We start from the raw sequence: 19768 nt of genomic DNA on the forward strand, positions 1-19768 counted from the left end.
AAATGTCACACCATTCCAAAAACTCATGCTCATCACTGTAGAGTAAGCCAATTTTTCTTTGTTTATTTTTGACCATTTACATTTCTTCCACATATCACTTGTAAACATGGTCCTTAAACTATCTTTTTTTTTCAATCAAACTTTGCAATGTGAGGAAATTTGATGCAAACTTGGTAACTCCTGGTCGGACTATGTCTCTCTTTTTCATGAAACTTCTCATCAATGATAAAGTCTTATGATGAGCATAGATGAAAATGGTAAAAGCCTTGGATTGCTCAATCATTTTTTATATCGTGGAAGTTTGTCAATACTTTCAAGCATGAGATTAACAGTGTGAGTTGCACATGAACTTCAAAAGATCCCAGGTCATTTTTCTTTCATCAATTTAGCTGCAGTCATATTGTTGGTGGCATTGTTTGTTACAATCTGAACAATATTCTGAGCTTCTACTTGTTTAATAGACTTGTCAACATACTCAAAAATAAGTTCAACTGTATGCGCCTCATCTGAAGACTCCTTGGACTCTAAAAATGTAGTACCCTCCTTGTAAGTAACACACAAATTTAAGATGCTTCTTCTTTTTCTATCACTCCATGCATCTGTCATGATTGAGCACTCATTCTTTGCCCATTCTTCTTCATGTTTCTTCAGTAATTATTTTGTTTTTTCAACTTCGGCTTTCAACAATGGCTCCCTAAGTTGATATTGAGTTGGAGGCTTAAATCTTGGTCAAAATTGAGCCACTGCCTCCATTAGTTGCTTGAAGCTATCATTATCAAGAGCATTGAATGAGATTCCATTTTCATAAATCCATCTCCTAGCATATTGTTGGACTTGTTGAATTCTCTCTTTGAAAAGAGCCTCATTTATATTTTTTTGACGAAACACTTTACTCCCACTTGAATTTACATTTTCTGGAGCAATTACTGATGCATATCTATCCATGGGGCCAAGTGGAAGAGGTTTTTTAATTCCATCCATCCCTTCAATTTCAAGACCTTCTTCTTCGTCTAGAGAAATAGTCACCTCTGCTCTACAACTTTGCTCTTCCATTATTTTGTTCTTATTTCTTTTCCTCCCTTCTAAAATAGCCTATTTGCACTTATTTTTGTCTTCTTGAGATGCTTTTCTACAACTAGATACATTTCCAGGTATATTTCCAATGTGCTCCTTGATCCTATAAACTCCCCTTGACATTGTTTTTCCACATAACTTGCATTTAATTTTGTCGAGATGCTTAGGATCAATCAACATCCCAAACTCTCATCCGATGTCATTTGACTTTCTTCTAAGAATTCCATATTTGGGTTGAGTAACGGATGTTGTCGAAGATGGATTGTTTGTCATTATGATAACCTGAAAAGTATATATAACATAATAAAATTTAATTATACGATACAAAATATAACATTAACCAGTCTTAGAATATTTTTATATACATATTAATTTAATTAATAAAATTTATTAGCTATTTATCAAAAAAAAATTAATATATTTTAAATATGATTTATATAAATTAATAATATTTATTAGAATTTTAAATTTTTAAAATTTTAATATAATTTTAATTTTTTAAATCTGATTAATAATTTAATATAAATTACTAATATATAAAATTTTTAAATCTGATTTATATAAATTAATAATATTTATTAAAATTTTTAAATTTTTAAATTTTAATATAATTTCAAATTTTTATATTTTTAAATCTGATTAATAATTTAATATAAATTAATAATACATAAAATTTTTAAATCTGATTTATATAAATGAATAATATTTATTAAATTTTTTAAAATTTTAAATATAATTTTTATATTTTAAAATCTGATTAATATACATTAATAATATTTACTAGATTTTTTTAATTTAAAATATAATATTTATATCTGTTATATAAATTAATAATATTTATTTTAAAAATTAAATTATATTATTTATATATTTAAATATGTTTTATATAAATTAATAATATTTATTAAACAAATTAAATTTTAAATATATATAATTGGGGTAATTTAATTAGACTATGAAACCCTATTATTATTGAAATTATCTCGGTGAGAAGTTGTTTGATTTTATTAAATCCTAAAATAAATTATGTACAGTGAACACACGCCGACGCCACGTCTGATCGCCTCGCACACCTCGCGGGAGACGTCCGGCGCCATCGGAAGCGTCGCCGGACGCATCCGGCACATCCGGGAAAATCCAACGTCGCTTCCGACGGCTTCTAGTGTCACTGGAAGCATCATGAGATGTCGTCGGATGCATCTTGCGACGCTTCCGGTGGCTACAGATGCTTCCGATGGCTACGGACGCTTCCAGCACTACCGGAGACGTGTTGCGATGACAACTCAACAGGAGAAAAATAAAAAACTTAACAGAAAGCAAGCAGTGTTCGAAAACAGAAAGTAAAAAAAAAACCTAAAAACTTATGGGAGTCACGGAGCGACGAAGCCTCACAGCGACGATGAGAGAAGACGAAGCGGCGATGAGAGACGACGAAGACGTAAGCACGCACGCAAACGAGCAAATTAGGTACAAAATACTAAAACTTAAATATCTACACCGAGGGCCCCGAGGCCTGCCGAGCCTCCCAAAAGCCATCGAGGGCCGCCTAGGATTTCTGGCACGGTCTGCCGCACAATGCCTAGGCGACGCCTAGGCGGCCGCCTAGGTCGTGTTTTCGATCTCAATCATTTACTTGTTCGCTATGTATGAATCTAGTAGTTAAGCATTTCTTTTCACATATGCAAGGTAAAGGCGTTCAAAATTCTCTTACCAGAGGCAAAAATGTGGGGTTGAAAGGTGCAATTGCAATTTTCGAAGGAAGATAAAATCCAAGAACAATCCTGACAGACTTAGAGTCGCTTGTGCACCCTCTCTAATGTGTATCCATGGTTTGGATACTGAATTTCAGACACATCATCATTTCTGATAAATAGTTACATTATAGAAATTTTCGGTATATCGTATTGATACAGAAATTTTACCCTAAAGGGAATAGAATTTAATTATACTAAAAATTTGATATATTAAAAGTTTAGTATATCAAAATTTTAATAGATGTCAATATGACTTTTGTGCATATTTTTTTTGGTGCAGTATATAATATATATACCATTTAAATTTCGATATACTATCCCTAGCGATTAGCAATCAAGGAGAAAACCTAAAATTGAAGTTATATTGAATGCAAGAATTGATAACTCGATTTTGTCAATTTATTTATTTATTTTAATATTTATTTACTTTTTCCTTTATGTTAGTCTAGAAATTTTGGCTTTCTTATCTTCCTATTATATTTTATGCATTTATCTTGTAAAATATTTATCGTTTGTTCTGCAAAATGATTTGTCATTGAATTGGTTAAATCAGAACAAGAAAGCTGAAATCTGTCAATTATTCAAGTTCATAGATGTCCTCCATTATTTTTTTTCTTCCTTGCACGACTTCTGATGATTTGGGTGTCAATGAGAAAAATTGCTAGCTTGTGCAGGGCCTGCACATCTCAAGTTATGTCATGGTGAGTCTAATGAATTACTTTCAACCAATGCTGAGTTATTAATGAATTAACATAAAATAAAAGGAAAAAAAAAGTCAACGCCTACTTCTAGGTCATCACATGGTGATGACTTTCCTGGGTCAAATTAATTGCTTCTTTTTCCTATAAGATTCACTCAAAATCTAAAACTCAGTCAACATTCAACAATAACATAGTGGCAATGTCCCAAACCACACTCACTTTCACAAAAAATTAGACACTTTATCTGCATTTTCTTTTTCTTATTAAAAAAATAGAGGTGCATTTACATTATCTACTAGTTTAAAATATTTCCTCGTATTTATGTTTACATTACCAGATCATGGGCACACTCTAAGCACCGGAGGATAGAACAAAATGGACCGACAAGAGACGTTGGATAACCTTCAATGGGTCGATAATCTTCTTGTTCAGGTAGAAGTTTGTTGAAAAATTAATATAAATAAGAAATTAAATCTGGATCATTAGATTAAAATTGACAAATCTAATTCATCTAATTTGAAAGGTTTAAATAATTATGTCATTTGGATGACTCAATCTCATGCATTGATTTCTAAAGGGTAGCATCTAATGAAGAGATACTATGTATCTTAGGAAAGGATGCGATCTACATCATCCAATTTAAAATGGATGGATAAGATCTAATTGAACCAAGAGGTTCTTATACTCCTTCATTTAGTATAAATAAGATCTCTCACATCTTCATTTCACTCCCTCAATTTATTTAAAGAAAAGTAAGCATTGCATTCTATATTTACATTGGAGAGTTCGAGAAACTTCTTCGGTTCGGAGGTCTTGTGATTTGCAATGCTGCTATCGCAATATAAAGTTGTTCCATCTTGGGAGATGACTGCTGTGTTTCATGAGCATCGTGTGCGGGGTAAATGCATCTTAATGAGATAGAGTCTAACTCTAGCCTCGACTTTACCGAAGCGGTGTTATACCGTCATTTTGCTTGCGCTCAGATTGCACCACAACAAGATCCCAACAATTTTAAGATGAAATTCATTCATGCAGTCTTAATGGATTCATCATCGACGGCTCCTATTCCATCGGCGCATGGGAGAAGCTAAAGAAATTTACAAGTACAGATTTCAAGAGGTGGCTAGCAAAAGATGTTTTACCTAACCATATTAAACCTTGTAAGGTTCATACGTGAAGATGCACCCTCCATATCTCAAGACGAGACTGATAAAGATAAGAGGGCGAGATATAATGCTTGGGGATATAGTGACTTCTTATGTCGAAACTATATTCTCAATGGCTTAGACAACATGTTGTACAATGTGTATATTTCAATGGCAACTATAAAAGAGTTATGAGAATCTCTCAAAAGGAAGTGCAAAATAGAAGATATTGGACTGCAGAAATTCATCGTCGACAAATTCTTAAACTTTAAGATAATTGATTCTAAAACTATGACAACTCAAGTCCAAGAGTTGCAGTTGATCTTACATAATCTGCATGTCGAGAGCATGACAATGAATGAGTCCTTTCAAGTTGCCGTGATAATTGAGAAACTTTCACCTTCGTGGAGGGAATTCAAAAATTATCTAAAGCACAAGCGAAAGGGGATGAGACTTGATGACCTGATTATAAACTGCAGTTTGAAGAAGACAATCGCAAACAATTAAAATAAAAAAATGTCTATATTTGTAAAAGCAAATCTACTGGAACCAAACACTAACAAGAAAAGAAAGTATCCCGACAAAGGACAGAGCTAAGGGAGAGGCCAAGATGTTCCAAGGAACATGTCACAATTGTGGCAAATCGAATCACAAGGCCAAAGATTGCCGACGTATAAAGAAAGTCACTCAAGTGCACATGACTGAAAATAAGTCAATATCAATAAATATATCAGAATTATACCTGACTATTATTGTATTAGAAGCTAACTTGGTGGACAATCCAAGGCAGTGGTGGGTCGATACTGGTGTCACTCAGCACATTTGCTCTAACAATGTCCAGTTTTCAACTTATACCCTTATTAATGAGAGAAAACTAATTATGGGCAATTCTGTAACTTCCAACATCGTTGGTCTTGGCAAGGTGATACTAAAGATGACATCAGATAAAGAAGTGACACTAATTGATGTACTTCATATTCCTGACATTCGAAAGAATTTAATGTCACGGCTCTTGTCAAAGCTAGATTCAGGCTAGTATTTAAGTCAAAAAAATATGTATTGACAAAAAATGGTCAATTCATAGGCAGAGGTTCATAGAGAACGGTTTATTCAAAATAAATGAAATGACTGTATACCGTGAATTCAATGGCAATAAGATTATAAATTCTGCTTATTTGGTCGAGTGTTCTAATTTATGACATGTTAGACTTAGACATGTAAATTACAACACTTTGCGATGACTTGTGAATTTAAATTTATTGCCAGCATTTAATGTTGATCCAACACATAAATGTGAAATATGTGTTGAAGCTAAAATAACAAAGTTCTCTTTCCATTCAGTGGAAACAAGTATGACCCCTCTAGAATTAATTCACAGTGATATATGTGATTTAAAATTTGTGCAAACTAGAAGGGGTAAAAAGTACTTTGTTACTTTTATTGATGATTGCACGAAACACTGTTATGTGTATCTATTGAGAAGCAAAGATGAAGCCTTAGAAGCATTCAAAAATTATAAGAATGAAGTTGAGAATCAAATTGGTCAACGAATTAAAAGAATTCAAAGTGATCGAGGAGGAGAATATGATAGACTTTTTGATGAATTTTGTGTAGAATCTAACATTATTCATCAAATGACAGCTCCTTACTCTCCTCAATTAAATAGGATTACATAGCATAAAAATCGAACTTTTAAAGAAATGATGAATGTTATGTTGATAATGTTGGTGCAACCTTAGGTTAAGGTTGACCTGATTGACTCGACTCGAGTTGACCTGACTCGAGTTGTATTTTGATGTTTGACGAGAACAGAAAAGTTGTATTTTGATGGGAGATTGTTGGTGCAACCTTAGGTCAAGGTTGACCTGGTTGACCTGACTCGAGTTGACCTGACTCAAGTTGTATCTTGATGTTTGACAAGAACAGAAACTTGGGAGGTTGTGGGTGCAACCCTTGGTCAAAGTTGACCTGGTTGACCCGAGGTGAGTTGACTTGGCACGGAAAAGTCCAAGCAGGGAGCTTGGCACGGGAAAAGTCCAAGCAGGGAGCTTGGCACGGGAGAAAGTCCAAGTATGGAGACTTAGCACGGAGAAGTCCAAGTATGGGAACTTGGCATGTGGAAGTCGGAGAGGGCTCGGTAGCTCGTTCTGGACTATGGTCAGAGAGGGCTCGGTAGCTCGTTCTCTGGACCGGATGTGGAAGTCGGAGAGGGCTCGGTAGCTCGTTCTCCGGACTAGGTCAGAGAGGGCTTGGTAGCTCGTTCTCTGGACCGGACGAAGTCGGAGAGGGCTCGGTAGCTCGTTCTCCGGACTAGGTCAGAGAGGGCTCGGTAGCTCGTTCTCTAGACCAGGAAGGCAGATAGAAAATCCTGATGAGTAAAGCCAGGTGAAAGTCCTGGTGAGTGAAGCCAGGCAGACGGAAAAGTCCTAGTGAGTGAAGCTAGGCAGTTTGGAAAGTCCTGGTGAGTGAAGCCAGGTGAAAATCCTGGTGAGTGAAGCAAGGTGAAAATCCTGGTGAGTGAAGCCAGGCAGATGGAAAGTCCTGGTGAGTGAAGCCAGGTGAAAACCCTAGTGAGTGAAGCTAGGTGAAAGTGAAAGTCCTGGTGAGTGAAACCAGGCAGTTGGTGAAAGTCCTGGTGAGTGAAGCCAGGCAACGGAAAGTCCTGGTGAGTGAAGCCAGGCAGTTGGGAAGTCTTGGTGAGTAAAGCCGGGCAAGGAAAAATCCAGATGGATCAAGGCTGATCAGACATCTAGTCTTGTGAAGGTCAAGTAGGTCAAGGGAGTGACCGGATACTTGGCACGAAGAGAAAATTCTAAGTGGGTCAAAGGGATTGACCGGACACTTGGTAGGGAGTCTTAGCAGGTCAAGGGAGTGACCAGATTCTAAGCATGAGATACCAATAGGTCAAGGTTGACCGGATATTGGTTTGGAAGGCGTGGGACTTGGTTTGGGCAAAAACCAAGAGCTGGATCGATCAGTGGATCGATCCAGTGATACACTGGGTTATCTGATCGGTCTGGTGACCGATCAGTAACCAAACAGTATGCTACTGTATGTTATCTGATCGGTCTGCAGACCGATCAGAAAGCGAACAGAAGTTCGGGAGAAAAGGAAGGGACATGCATGCTGATCGGTCCCTGGACGGATCAGAGGAAGCTCTGATCGGTCCCCAGGACCGATCAGGATATGTCCTGATCGGTCCAGGTATATCCGTTGAGATTCAACGGGTATCTCCGTCTTCTTCGCTGTCTGCTTTGCAGGTGCAGTTGCAGGTTCAGGCTATATAAAGGAGATCGAGGGCTGCTACAGATTACTTTTTTTCTGGTCCGAAGCTTCTGCTTCTACTTCTTCTTCTTCCTCTCCTCAGCTGCTACCTCTTGCTTCTGTAAGAGCTTGCTGTTGCTGAGCTCTTCTTAGCTGAAGCTTCGCGTGAGCTTCCTCGGCTGGGGTCTCCAACAGTTGCTGCTGTATTTGGCCCGTGAAGTTGCTGCCTCATCAACAGCCGACGAGAAGGCAAGATTGTTTGTTTTTACATTCATATTGTTGCTTCTTCTTGTGTATTCTTGTACTCCTATTCTTGCTGGTGCAAGAAAGATTGTGGCGAGGTTTCTCCACCCAGAAGGAGTATATATATTAGCCGGTTCTCCGGGGACTCATCCACCGACGGATTGATAGGCTTCGTCCACCTTACGGACACGCCGAGGAGTAGGAGTATATCTCCGAACCTCGTTACATTGACGCGTGTTGAGAAAGAAACGAAGATTTGGGGTCGGCTATTCACACCCCCCCTCTCTAGCCGCGACCATCGATCCTAACAAGTGGTATCAGAGCGAGGTCGCTCTTCGTTGGATCAACACCCGGGGGAGCACGAGCTAGAGAATGGAGTTATTTGGAGAAGACGTCACAATTCCACCTTTCTATGATCGCGACGACTTCGCGTTTTAGAAGGTAAGAATGAAGTACTTTCTTATGACTAACCTAGAAAATTGGAGGTGTGTGCAATTAGGTTTTACTCCTCCATTGGATAAAGAAGGAGAACTTTTGGAGAAGAAGAAGTGGACGAAGGAGCAAATCCACCAATCAACCATCAATGATGAGGTAACGAAAATCATTGAATTTTCTTTACCTAATGATGTTTTGTGTAGGATAGGTGGATATAACGATGCCAAGGAGTTGTGGAATAACTTGGCAAAGTTCCATGAGGAGAACTCCACTTCAAGTCATGAAGAGGAGTCAAGTGAGCCAAGTAGCTCACATCATGGAGGCATGGATTTAGAGGTTGAGGGCTACTCAACATCTAAGGAAGAAGAGGAGGAGAGTTCCTCTTCAAGATCGGAGCAAGAAGAAGAAGCTTCTATCTCCGGAAGGGATGAAGAAGAGAGCTCACATCCATCCTCAACCCTAGGTAACTCAAGCCATTTAATTTCAAATAAATTACACATAATGTGCTTTGAGTGTAGGGAATTTGGGCATTACAAGAGTAAGTGTCCAAAGAGGGTTAGGAAGACTCCACCGGCGCCAAAGGTCAAGGAAGCCGGAGTCCCGACACGCAAAGGCAAGGAGCACGTGGTGTGCTTCCAATGCAAGCGAAAGGGACACTATAGGAGTCAATGTCCGAGGGGGAGGCAACCTCACAAGGACAAGAGACCGAGCATGTCAATAGGGGGAGCTAAGGCAAACCCTAAGGTAACATTTAAGTCTCATTCTTGCAATAAGACACATGCTAGTAGTTTTGTTACAATTGTTAATAATGATAAGCATGTTAATTATAGGAATCAATATATGTGCTTAGGTGCTAAACATGTTAGCTTGAATAAGGACAACTCTAGAAATGTTAACCCTAGGATTAACTCATCTAAGGTTAAGGGAAACCTAGATAGGAATCCCAAAACTACTAGACATATGCCTAGGAGTACCTCAAAGAACAATAACAAATTAAAACTTGAGGTATTAGAAAAGGATAATTAAGTCTTGAGGTCAAGACTTGACACTTTAGAAAAGATCCTTAAAAATTTAGAGAAGTCAACTCTAGGGTCTAAGGGTCAAAAACCCAAGTCCAAGGACATGAAAGGTTTGGGTCACAAACCTAAGTCCCAAGTGGTCAAGCCCACTTATCACAATGTTCCATTCGATTATGGAACAAAATCTAGGGCTAGGAAGACCATCACCAAGGTCACAAGGGGAGTCGCCTCTAGGGTTGATCTTGATGAGTCCCAAATGATTAAGGTTTTAAAGCCTAGGAGGGTCATTAGGAGGGTTGCTAGGGAAGTCATCCCTAGTGAATATTTAGTGAACCCAATGAGCTCCAATAGGTATTGGGTTCCTAGGAGCGTGATTCCATCACGCTAGATGGTTTAAGGTATGCCAACCTCACTTGAATAGGTAGTTAACCTAATCATGGCAAAATGTGGCACTTTAGGAATTTTCAAGGTGTAATCAAGCCTTGAAAATGAAATGGAAAATTATTCCTAAGGTGATTAGGATGTGTCAGTCACATTTGAGGAGTTTCCTAGAGTCAATCTAATTGGCACATAATTAACCAAAAATCTTTGGTATATGATTTTAGGTCTATTACACTTAGGAATATAGAACCTATGGCAAAATAATCAAGATTATCAAAAATGGCAACTAAGGATAGAATTAAGTATTTTCTATACCTTTATATGTTGTTTGCCATATATTGATCGTCATATGCCATGTCATGACATCATACTTAATTTATGATCATTTAAAATGTCATGATAATGCTTAGGTTAGCTAAATGTCATGCTTTATTTAAGTTTCATACTTTATGCCATGACATCATGACATTGGCACATGTTTTTACTAATGATATTATATTATGTCATGTCATCATCTCTTACATTTATAATCAATTAAATTGGTTTAAGGACAAAAACATAATTTGATATGGAGATTAAATTGTTGTTTAGAAAATGCATGAGAACCTAGCCTAAGACGACCTAAACTCATATCTCACATCAAAATTGACTTGGATGTGTTTGATACACCTTAGATGTGTGTGAGATATTAGGATGATGAGTTAGGATCAAGGTGCATAGTTCTTGTACCTAGATGAGCCTAATTCTAATTGGAGGATCATAGGGAAAACTTGTGTACAAGTCATGTACATATAGTCCTGAGATTATGGTCCTAAATTAAAGGGTTTTAAATCATTTTAAAATTGATTTGAAAAACCTTGATGAAGCTTTTCTAGTGATAGCATTCATCATTGAGCAAGTTGAAACAAAGTTGAGTTAAACTTGAACTATTTCAAAGTTTTTCAAACTTTGTATCAAGTTTTGAAAATGGAAGTTATTTTCATCGAAAATTATTTTTCCGTGATAATATATGTTATGAGGAATGTATCCTCAAAATTTTATAATTTTTGAAATTTTATGTGATTTTTGAGAGGTTTCTGAATTTCGGAAGTAGAAAAATCAGAAACTTCTGATATCAGAGTTGGGGATCGATCAGAGGGGATTCTGATCGGTCCAGGGCACTCTGGATCGGTCACTTGACCGATCCAGGGAAGGTCTGATCGGTCAGGTGACCGATCAGCGCGTGCCAACTTGCTGATTTTTTACTGTTTTGTCTGAAATTTCAGCTGGGAGTTGGTGTTTTGGATTTCTAAAGGCTTGAAACTCTCCAAGACATTGTTGGTGCAATGGTCAAGGGGGAGTTGACCTTTAGGGGGAGTTTTACCTATTAGTGAAGGGGGAGTTGACTTTTAGGGGGAGTTTTTACTCCTAAAGACTTGAGTGATATGGGATTATCACTAAGTTAATTGTTGACCTTAGTATAAAGGGGGAAATTAAGGGTTTCAATGAAAGGTATGGGACCTTCATTAGAAAGAAACTCTTGACCTTGATTCACTCTTTTTGATGTGTGTCAAAAAGGGGGAGAGTGTAGGTTTGGGAAGAATGTTCAAGGAAGAACATTAGAAAACCTAAGTTAGGTTATGGTTTTGTTAAACATCAAAAAGGGGGAGATTGTTGGTGCAACCTTAGGTCAAGGTTAACCTGGTTGACCCGACTCGAGTTGACCTGACTCGAGTTGTATTTTGATGTTTGACGAGAACAGAAGAGTTGTATTTTGATGGGAGATTGTTGGTGCAACCTTAGGTCAAGGTTGACCTGGTTGACCTGACTCGAGTTGACCTGACTCAAGTTGTATCTTGATGTTTGACAAGAACAGAAACTTGGGAGGTTGTGGGTGCAACCCTTGGTCAAAGTTGACCTGGTTGACCCGAGGTGAGTTGACTTGGCACGGAAAAGTCCAAGCAGGGAGCTTGGCACGGGAAAAGTCCAAGCAGGGAGCTTGGCACGGGAAAAGTCCAAGCAGGGAGCTTGGCACGGGAGAAAGTCCAAGTATGGAGACTTGGAACGGAGAAATCCAAGTATGGGAACTTGGCATGTGGAAGTCGGAGAGGGCTCGGTAGCTCGTTCTCCGGACTATGGTCAGAGAGGGCTCAGTAGCTCGTTCTCTGGACCGGATGTGGAAGTCGGAGAGGGCTCGATAGCTCGTTCTCCGGACTAGGTCAGAGAGGGCTTGGTAGCTCGTTCTCTGGACCGGACGAAGTCGGAGAGGGCTCGGTAGCTCGTTCTCTAGACCAGGAAGGCAGATAGAAAATCCTGATGAGTAAAGCCAGGTGAAAGTCCTGGTGAGTGAAGCCAGGCAGACGGAAAAGTCCTAGTGAGTGAAGCTAGGCAGTTTGGAAAGTCCTGTTGAGTGAAGCTAGGCAGTTTGGAAAGTCCTGGTGAGTGAAGCCAGGTGAAAATCCTGGTGAGTGAAGCCAGGTGAAAATCCTGGTGAGTGAAGCCAGGCAGATGGAAAGTCCTGGTGAGTGAAGCCAGGCAGACGGGAAAGTCCTGGTGAGTGAAGCCAGGCAGATGGAAAGTCCTGGTGAGTGAAGCCAGGCAGACGGGAAAGTCCTGGTGAGTGAAGTCAAGCAGATTGGAAATCCTGGTGAGTGAAGCCAGGTGAAAACCCTAGTGAGTGAAGCTAGGTGAAAGTGAAAGTCCTGGTGAGTGAAGCCAGGCAGTTGGTGAAAGTCCTGGTGAGTGAAGCCAGGCAACGGAAAGTCCTGGTGAGTAAAGCCGGGCAAGGAAAAATCCAGATGGATCAAGGCTGATCGGACATCTAGTGTTGTGAAGGTCAAGTAGGTCAAGGGAGTGACCGGATACTTGGCACGAAGAGAAAAGTCTAAGTGGGTCAAAGGGATTGACCGGACACTTGGTAGGGAGTCTTAGCAGGTCAAGGGAGTGACCAGATGCCAAGCATGAGATACCAATAGGTCAAGGTTGACCGGATATTGGTTTGGAAGGCGTGGGACTTGGTTTGGGCAAAAACCAAGAGCTGGATCGATCAGTGGATCGATCCAGTGATACACTGGGTTATCAGTAACCAAACAGTATGCTACTGTATGTTATCTGATCGGTCTGCAGACCGATCAGAAAGCGAACAGAAGTTCGGGAGAAAAGGAAGGGACATGCATGCTGATCGGTCCCTCGACGGATCAGAGGAAGCTCTAATCGGTCCCCAGGACCGATCAGGGTCTTCCTGGACCGATCAGGGTCTTCCTGGACCGATCAGGATATGTCCTGATCGGTCCAGGTATATCCGTTGAGATTCAACGAGTATCTCCGTCTTCTTCGCTGTCTGCTTTGCAGGTGCAGTTGCAGGTTCAGGCTATATAAAGGAGATCGAGGGCTGCTACAGGATACTTTTCTTCTGGTCCGAAGCTTCTGCTTCTACTTCTTCTTCTTCCTCTCCTCAGCTGCTACCTCTTGCTTTTGTAAGAGCTTGCTGTTGCTGAGCTTTGCTGAGCTCTTCTTAGCTGAAGCTTCGCGTGAGCTTCCTCGGCTGGGGTCTCCAACAGTTGCTGCTGTATTTGGCCCGTGAAGTTGCTGCTTCATCAACAGCCGACGAGAAGGCAAGATTGTTTGTTTTTTACATTCATATTGTTGCTTCTTCTTGTGTATTCTTGTACTCCTATTCTTGCTGGTGCAAGAAAGATTGTGGCGAGATTTCTCCACCCAGAAGGAGTATATATATTAGCCGGTTCTCCGGGGACTCATCCACCGACGGATTGATAGGCTTCGTCCACCTTACGGACACGCCGAGGAGTAGGAGTATATCTCCGAACCTCGTTACATCAACGCGTGTTGAGAAAGAAACGAAGATTTGGGGTCGGCTATTCACACCCCCCCTCTCTAGCCGCGACCATCGATCCTAACAGATAAGTTCGAGCTTAGCCCAGAATTTGTAGGGCGAAGCTATTTTATCGGTAAATCATATTCTCAATAAAATTCCTTACAAAAGGAAAGATAAAACTCCTTATAAGTTATGGAAGGATCATAAGTCTTCTTATAAATATCTGAAAGTGTGGTGGTATTTGGCTAAGGTGGAAGTGCCTAAGCCAAAGCAAACCAAAATAGAACCAAAGACAATCGATTGTATTTTTATTAGATATGTCATTTTTGGTACACAAATCAACCGTCCTTGATGTATATGTTGGAACAACAATTGAATCAAGAATGTTTGAAGATATCTTTCCTTGCAAAGATAGGAAAAAAGAAAGTTCAAATAAAATAACTTATAAAATTGTGAGTAAAAATAATCTTGAAAATAATGAAGAACCAAAACGCAATAAGAGAGCCAAAATAGTAAATTTGTTTGGTCCTGATTTCATGAGTTATATGTTGAAAAATGAACCAAGGACAATAAGCGAAGCCTTATCAAGTCCTGAGGCTCCCTTTTGGAAAGAAGTCATCAATAGTGAAATAAACTCCATCATGCAAAACCATGTGAATTGGTGGATATTCCACTTGGAATTAAGCCTTTAGGATGTAAATGGATCATAAAGAAGAAATATAAGGCCGATGAAACTATTAAAAAATACAAGGCAAAACTAGTGGTAAAGGGATTTAGACAAAAGGAAGGTTTGACTTCTTTGATACATATTCACCAGTAACAAGGATCATATCCATTAAGTACTCATTGTTATTGCTGCAATACATAACCTTGAGATATATTAAATGGATGTAAAAATAACTTTTCTAAATGGTGAATTAGAAGAAGAAATATATATGGAGCAACTTGAAGGTTTGTGGCTCTAAGATAAGAAAATAAGGTGTGTAGACTCGTGAAGTCACTATATGAGCTAAAACAAGCACAGAAACAGTGGCACGAGAAATTTGACAAACCTATGATATCAAATGGAATCAAAATAAACGAGTGTGATAAATGCATATATATCAAAGGCATATCTCGTTTGTCATTATATGTCTATATGTAGACGATATGTTCATCATGGGTAATAATCATGATATAATCTTGACTACTAAGAAGATGTTGACAAAAAAACTTTGATATAAAAGATATGAGTATAGCGGACGTTATACTCAGGATTAAGATCGACAAGACATTATATAGAATTATCCTTTTATTGTCTCATTATATTGAGACAGTACTAAGAAAATTTAATGCATATGATCTTTCCCCTATAAAAATATCAATAGACTTAAGCTTGTATTTGGCTAAGAACCATGGTGAACCTGTATCCCAATTAAAATATTCGAGAATAATTAGCAATTTGATGTATATTACTAACTGCACACGCCCCGATATTGCCTATACGGTCAACAAATTAAGTAAATTTACAAGTAATCTAAATGATAACTATTGGAAGGCATCAATAAGGGTTCTTAAATATTTAAGATACACCTTAGAGTATGGATTACATTATATGAGATATTCAGCGGTACTAGAAGGCTATTGTGATGTAAATTGGATATATGATACAAAAGACTTTAAATCCACCAATGGATATGTATTTACCATTGGTGGTGGAGCAGTGTCATAGAAATACATGAAGCAAACTTGCATAGCTCAATCAACTATAGAATCAGAGTTTATAGCCTTAGATAAAGCCGCAGAAGAAGCTGAATGACTTCATAACCTCTTAGAAGATATCTATGTTGGGAAAAATCGGTGTCTGCCATGACAATACATTGTGATAATCAATCGACAATTGCAAGAGCACAAAATAGCTTGTATAATGGTAAGTCACGACATATTCGTCGACGACACAATACTATTAGGCAGTTGATCTCTAACGGAGTTATCTCTGTCAATTATGTCAAATCTAAAAATAACTTAGCGGATCCATTTACAAAAGGTTTGAATAGAGATCAAATATATTGCACATCAAGAGGAATGAAATTAAAAATCTACAAATAAGAACATTCATAGTAGTAACCCAACCTTGTTGATTGGAGATCCCAAGATCTTGGATCAATGGAACAATGAAATTATGAAAGTTCACGTGAACACTTGGACTACTTCCCCTCTCATTTGTAGGATGGAAAAGTGCTACCTACGATATGTAGTGAGGTTAAGTTATAAACTTTTAATGACTCTTATACTTGAAAAAGTAGAGTATGGTAGGATACTCTTTATAGGAGGTCGCCTATATAAGTATAAAACGGGTCGCTTCAATGGAATACTTATGAATCCAAGATGTTGTCCATGACCAAAATAGACAAAACAGTGAGAACTATAAAGAAGTGAGAAATGTTATTGTATATGTATCATTGTCTTGGTTTACATAAACAGTTGAGTAGTTCAAGATATCGCATTCACTAAACAGCCTAGTAAATCCAATGATACTTTACTACGGAAGGTTCAAAGGCACAAATTACCTCTCTTGATGTAATAATCTTTCGATTGAACTCTCCTTAGATGATAATATGCATGCATTAATTTTCATTCATATGGGGGATTGTTGGAAATTCAATGTAAATAAGAAATTAAATCTTGATCGTTGGATCAAGATTGACAAATATTGTTCATCCAACTTGAAAGGTTTAAGTTCCCTTTGGATGACTCAATCTCATTCAAAGGGTGGCATTTAATGAAGAGGTAGTGTGTCTTTTAGGAAAGGATCCGATCTACATTATCTAATTTAAAATGGATGGATAAAATCTAATTGAACAATAGGTTCTTATACCCTTTCATTTAGTATAATTAAATAAGATCTCTCACATCCTCATTTCACTCACTCAATTCATTTAAAGAAAACCAAGTATTGCATTTCATACTTGCATTGGGGAGTTCGAGAAGCTTCTTCGGTCGGAGGTCTTGTGATTTGTATTGTTACTATCGCAAGATAAAATCGTTGTATCTTGAGAGATGATTGTCGTGTTCCGTGAGCACCATGTATGGGACAAATTCGTCTAAATAAGATAGAGTCTAACTCTAACTTCGACTTTACTAAAACGATGTTATACCGCCATTTTGTCCGCGCTCAGATTGTATCACAACAAGATCCCAACAAAATAGAGGTGCATTTACATTATCTACTAGTTTTAAAATATTTCCTCGTATTTATTTTCACATTACCAGATCATGGGCACACTCGAAGCACCAGAGGATCGAATAAAATGGACCGACAAGAGCCGTTGGATAACCTTAAGCGGGTCAATAATCTTGTTCTTCACGGAGGAGTTCTCAATGGCAATGGAAACATTCGGTGGCAAAATTCCTTCAAAATAAATAAATCCACGCGCTATAAGATTTGTTTTTTTTTTCCTTCTAAAAATTCATTTTGTAATCTTAATTATTAATTAATTTAATCATTTTACGGTTCATTTCTTCTTCTTCAGCGTTGCAAGGAGGCTCTCATGGTACGCTGTACGCACTTACACAGATTAATAATTTAATTAATTAATTATTTAATTAATGTAGATTCTTAGCAGAAAGATTATAACTAAAACTGTGTTTTTCTTATGGATTCAAGGCGTTGACTTTTGACTCCTGCATGCGATAACTTGAAGGTGAGGACTGAGGAACTTCTTCGAAGGCAACAACGTGGACGTGTCTCATCTGTCCGTCAATTCCCCGGGGACGAGTCCAAACACCGACGGAATTAAGCGTCGCAGCGACGCATAACCATCTCGAACTCTAATATTAAATCTGGTAATTACAAATAATTTTGTTTCTCATCGAATAAAAAAAACTAAAATAATTTTTTCTAACCCTGATCCTCTAACGTGATGGCTACAAACATAGTTTGTGGACCGGGTCATGGAATCAGGTAATTAACTAACTGTAACTAACTAAACTAGTCATTACTGATAATTTAGTTAACGCTGCATTTTTAGGACATCTCCAATAGTTAAATCTCTTCGTAAGCTTTTTTTTAGTTTTCAATATGCTACATCAAAAATAGAAAAATTTACTATTCTCTCCACAATCAAAAAAACCTCCATACAACTTTTTTTTGTGGGTCCTACATTACAAATTATACATCTTTATTTTTATTTTTTCATTTAATATCTCTATATAATTTTTACTTAATATTTTATTTAATTCTCATCTTTAAATTAATTTATTTATAATTTTTAATTAATAAATTAATAAACTTATGATTTTTAATTTAATTTAATTTATAATTTTTATTTAATATTTAATTAACTTATGAATTTTAATTTAATTATAGTCATTTATATTTTTTTTAACTTATCAAATATATTTATTTTCAAAAGAAAAGTGTATAATTTAACTATTAAATAAAATATTTAATGATTTTTAAAAAATCAAACATGCAATATTAATTTTTCAATGATTAATGGCTCCATCTTCAAGAGAAAAAAACAGGTTTGAAATATAAAACCTGCTCTTAAAATAAAAACCTCAAAGCTTATGTCTCCACTCATTAAAGTTTTTTTGTTGAACTTTTTCAACTCTACAAACCTATTAAAAAAGCTGCATTGGAGATGCTCTTAGAAGCACTGGGAGCTTGGGAGCCGGCCATTCCGAGACACGTGTCTACAACGTGACCGTCGACACAGCACGATTAGCTAGCACCACGAAGAGAGTGTCGATCAATTCATGGCAACTGAGTGTGCAAAATAATACAAAGTGTCATCTTCTTTCCTTTTTGTTTTGCCTCTAGTGATATATTATTGCAATTATATGCAGGGAGGAAAAGGGCATGCAAAGAGCATAAGAGTGCGTTTGGTTCAAGTCATCATGTATAACTTTGGTTATGTGATAACCAGGTAATCACATAACCAAGGTTATAGGGAATAAAACATAACCAAATGTTGTTTGGTTCAACTTAAGTAATGTAACAAAAACTTGTTTGTTTGAAGGTTTTAATGAATACCCTAATTTAATATTTTACCGTATTACCCTCAGTTATAAAACCAACTATACATAATAATAATAATATTATTATTATTATTATTATTTATTTTTTAATATTTTTTTACTTTTCTTTTTCCTGTATATTTTTTTTTACTTTTTTATGTGTTTTTTTATTTTTTAATGTTTTTATATTTTTATATTATTTGTATTTTTATTTTTTTACATTTTTTAAATTTTAATTTTTATTTATTTATTTTTTTATTTTTTTAAAATTTTTTAAGTTTTTTAAAAGTTTTAAAAAATTTTAAATTTTTAAATTTTTATAATTTTTTTTATTTTTTTTATTTTTAAATTTTTTAAAAATTTTTATTTTTAAAATTTTTATTTTTTATTTTTAAAATTTTTATTTTTTAAAATTATTTATTTAAAAATAAATAAATTTTAAAATTTTTTAAAATATTTTTTTATTTTTTTACATTTTTAAATATTTTTTTACATTTTTTCTCTTTTTTTCATGTTTTTTCTTATCGGAGGATATTTTTGATAAAAAAAATTCGTTAACCTCAGAATCAACAAAAACCTTAGTTTTCTGAGATTTTCCGATTCCGGACTGTATGACCCTTTTGCTGACGTGTCGGACATGGAACATTACTTGAGAATTATCAAATACCTAAACCAAACAAGGTTTTTATTGATAACCTTGAATGGATAATCAATGTTATCAAGAATAACCCCGAACCAAACGCACCCTAAAGGTTAAGAATATAACCATGCAAAATGTTCTCAACCCTATAATCATTGATCAGAATTATTGTGCCTCTAGTTGCAGTGAGGCTGTTGCTTGCCAGCTATAGCGTTGCAAGACATTAACTTTAGTTGATGAAGGTTCCACTCGAAGCTTAAGTGAGAATGCAGAATGGAGCAGGCTTGGACGTGTTGT

The sequence above is a fragment of the Zingiber officinale genome, chromosome 9A (assembly GCF_018446385.1).
Source record: "Zingiber officinale cultivar Zhangliang chromosome 9A, Zo_v1.1, whole genome shotgun sequence".
Taxonomy (NCBI): Eukaryota; Viridiplantae; Streptophyta; class Magnoliopsida; order Zingiberales; family Zingiberaceae; genus Zingiber; species Zingiber officinale.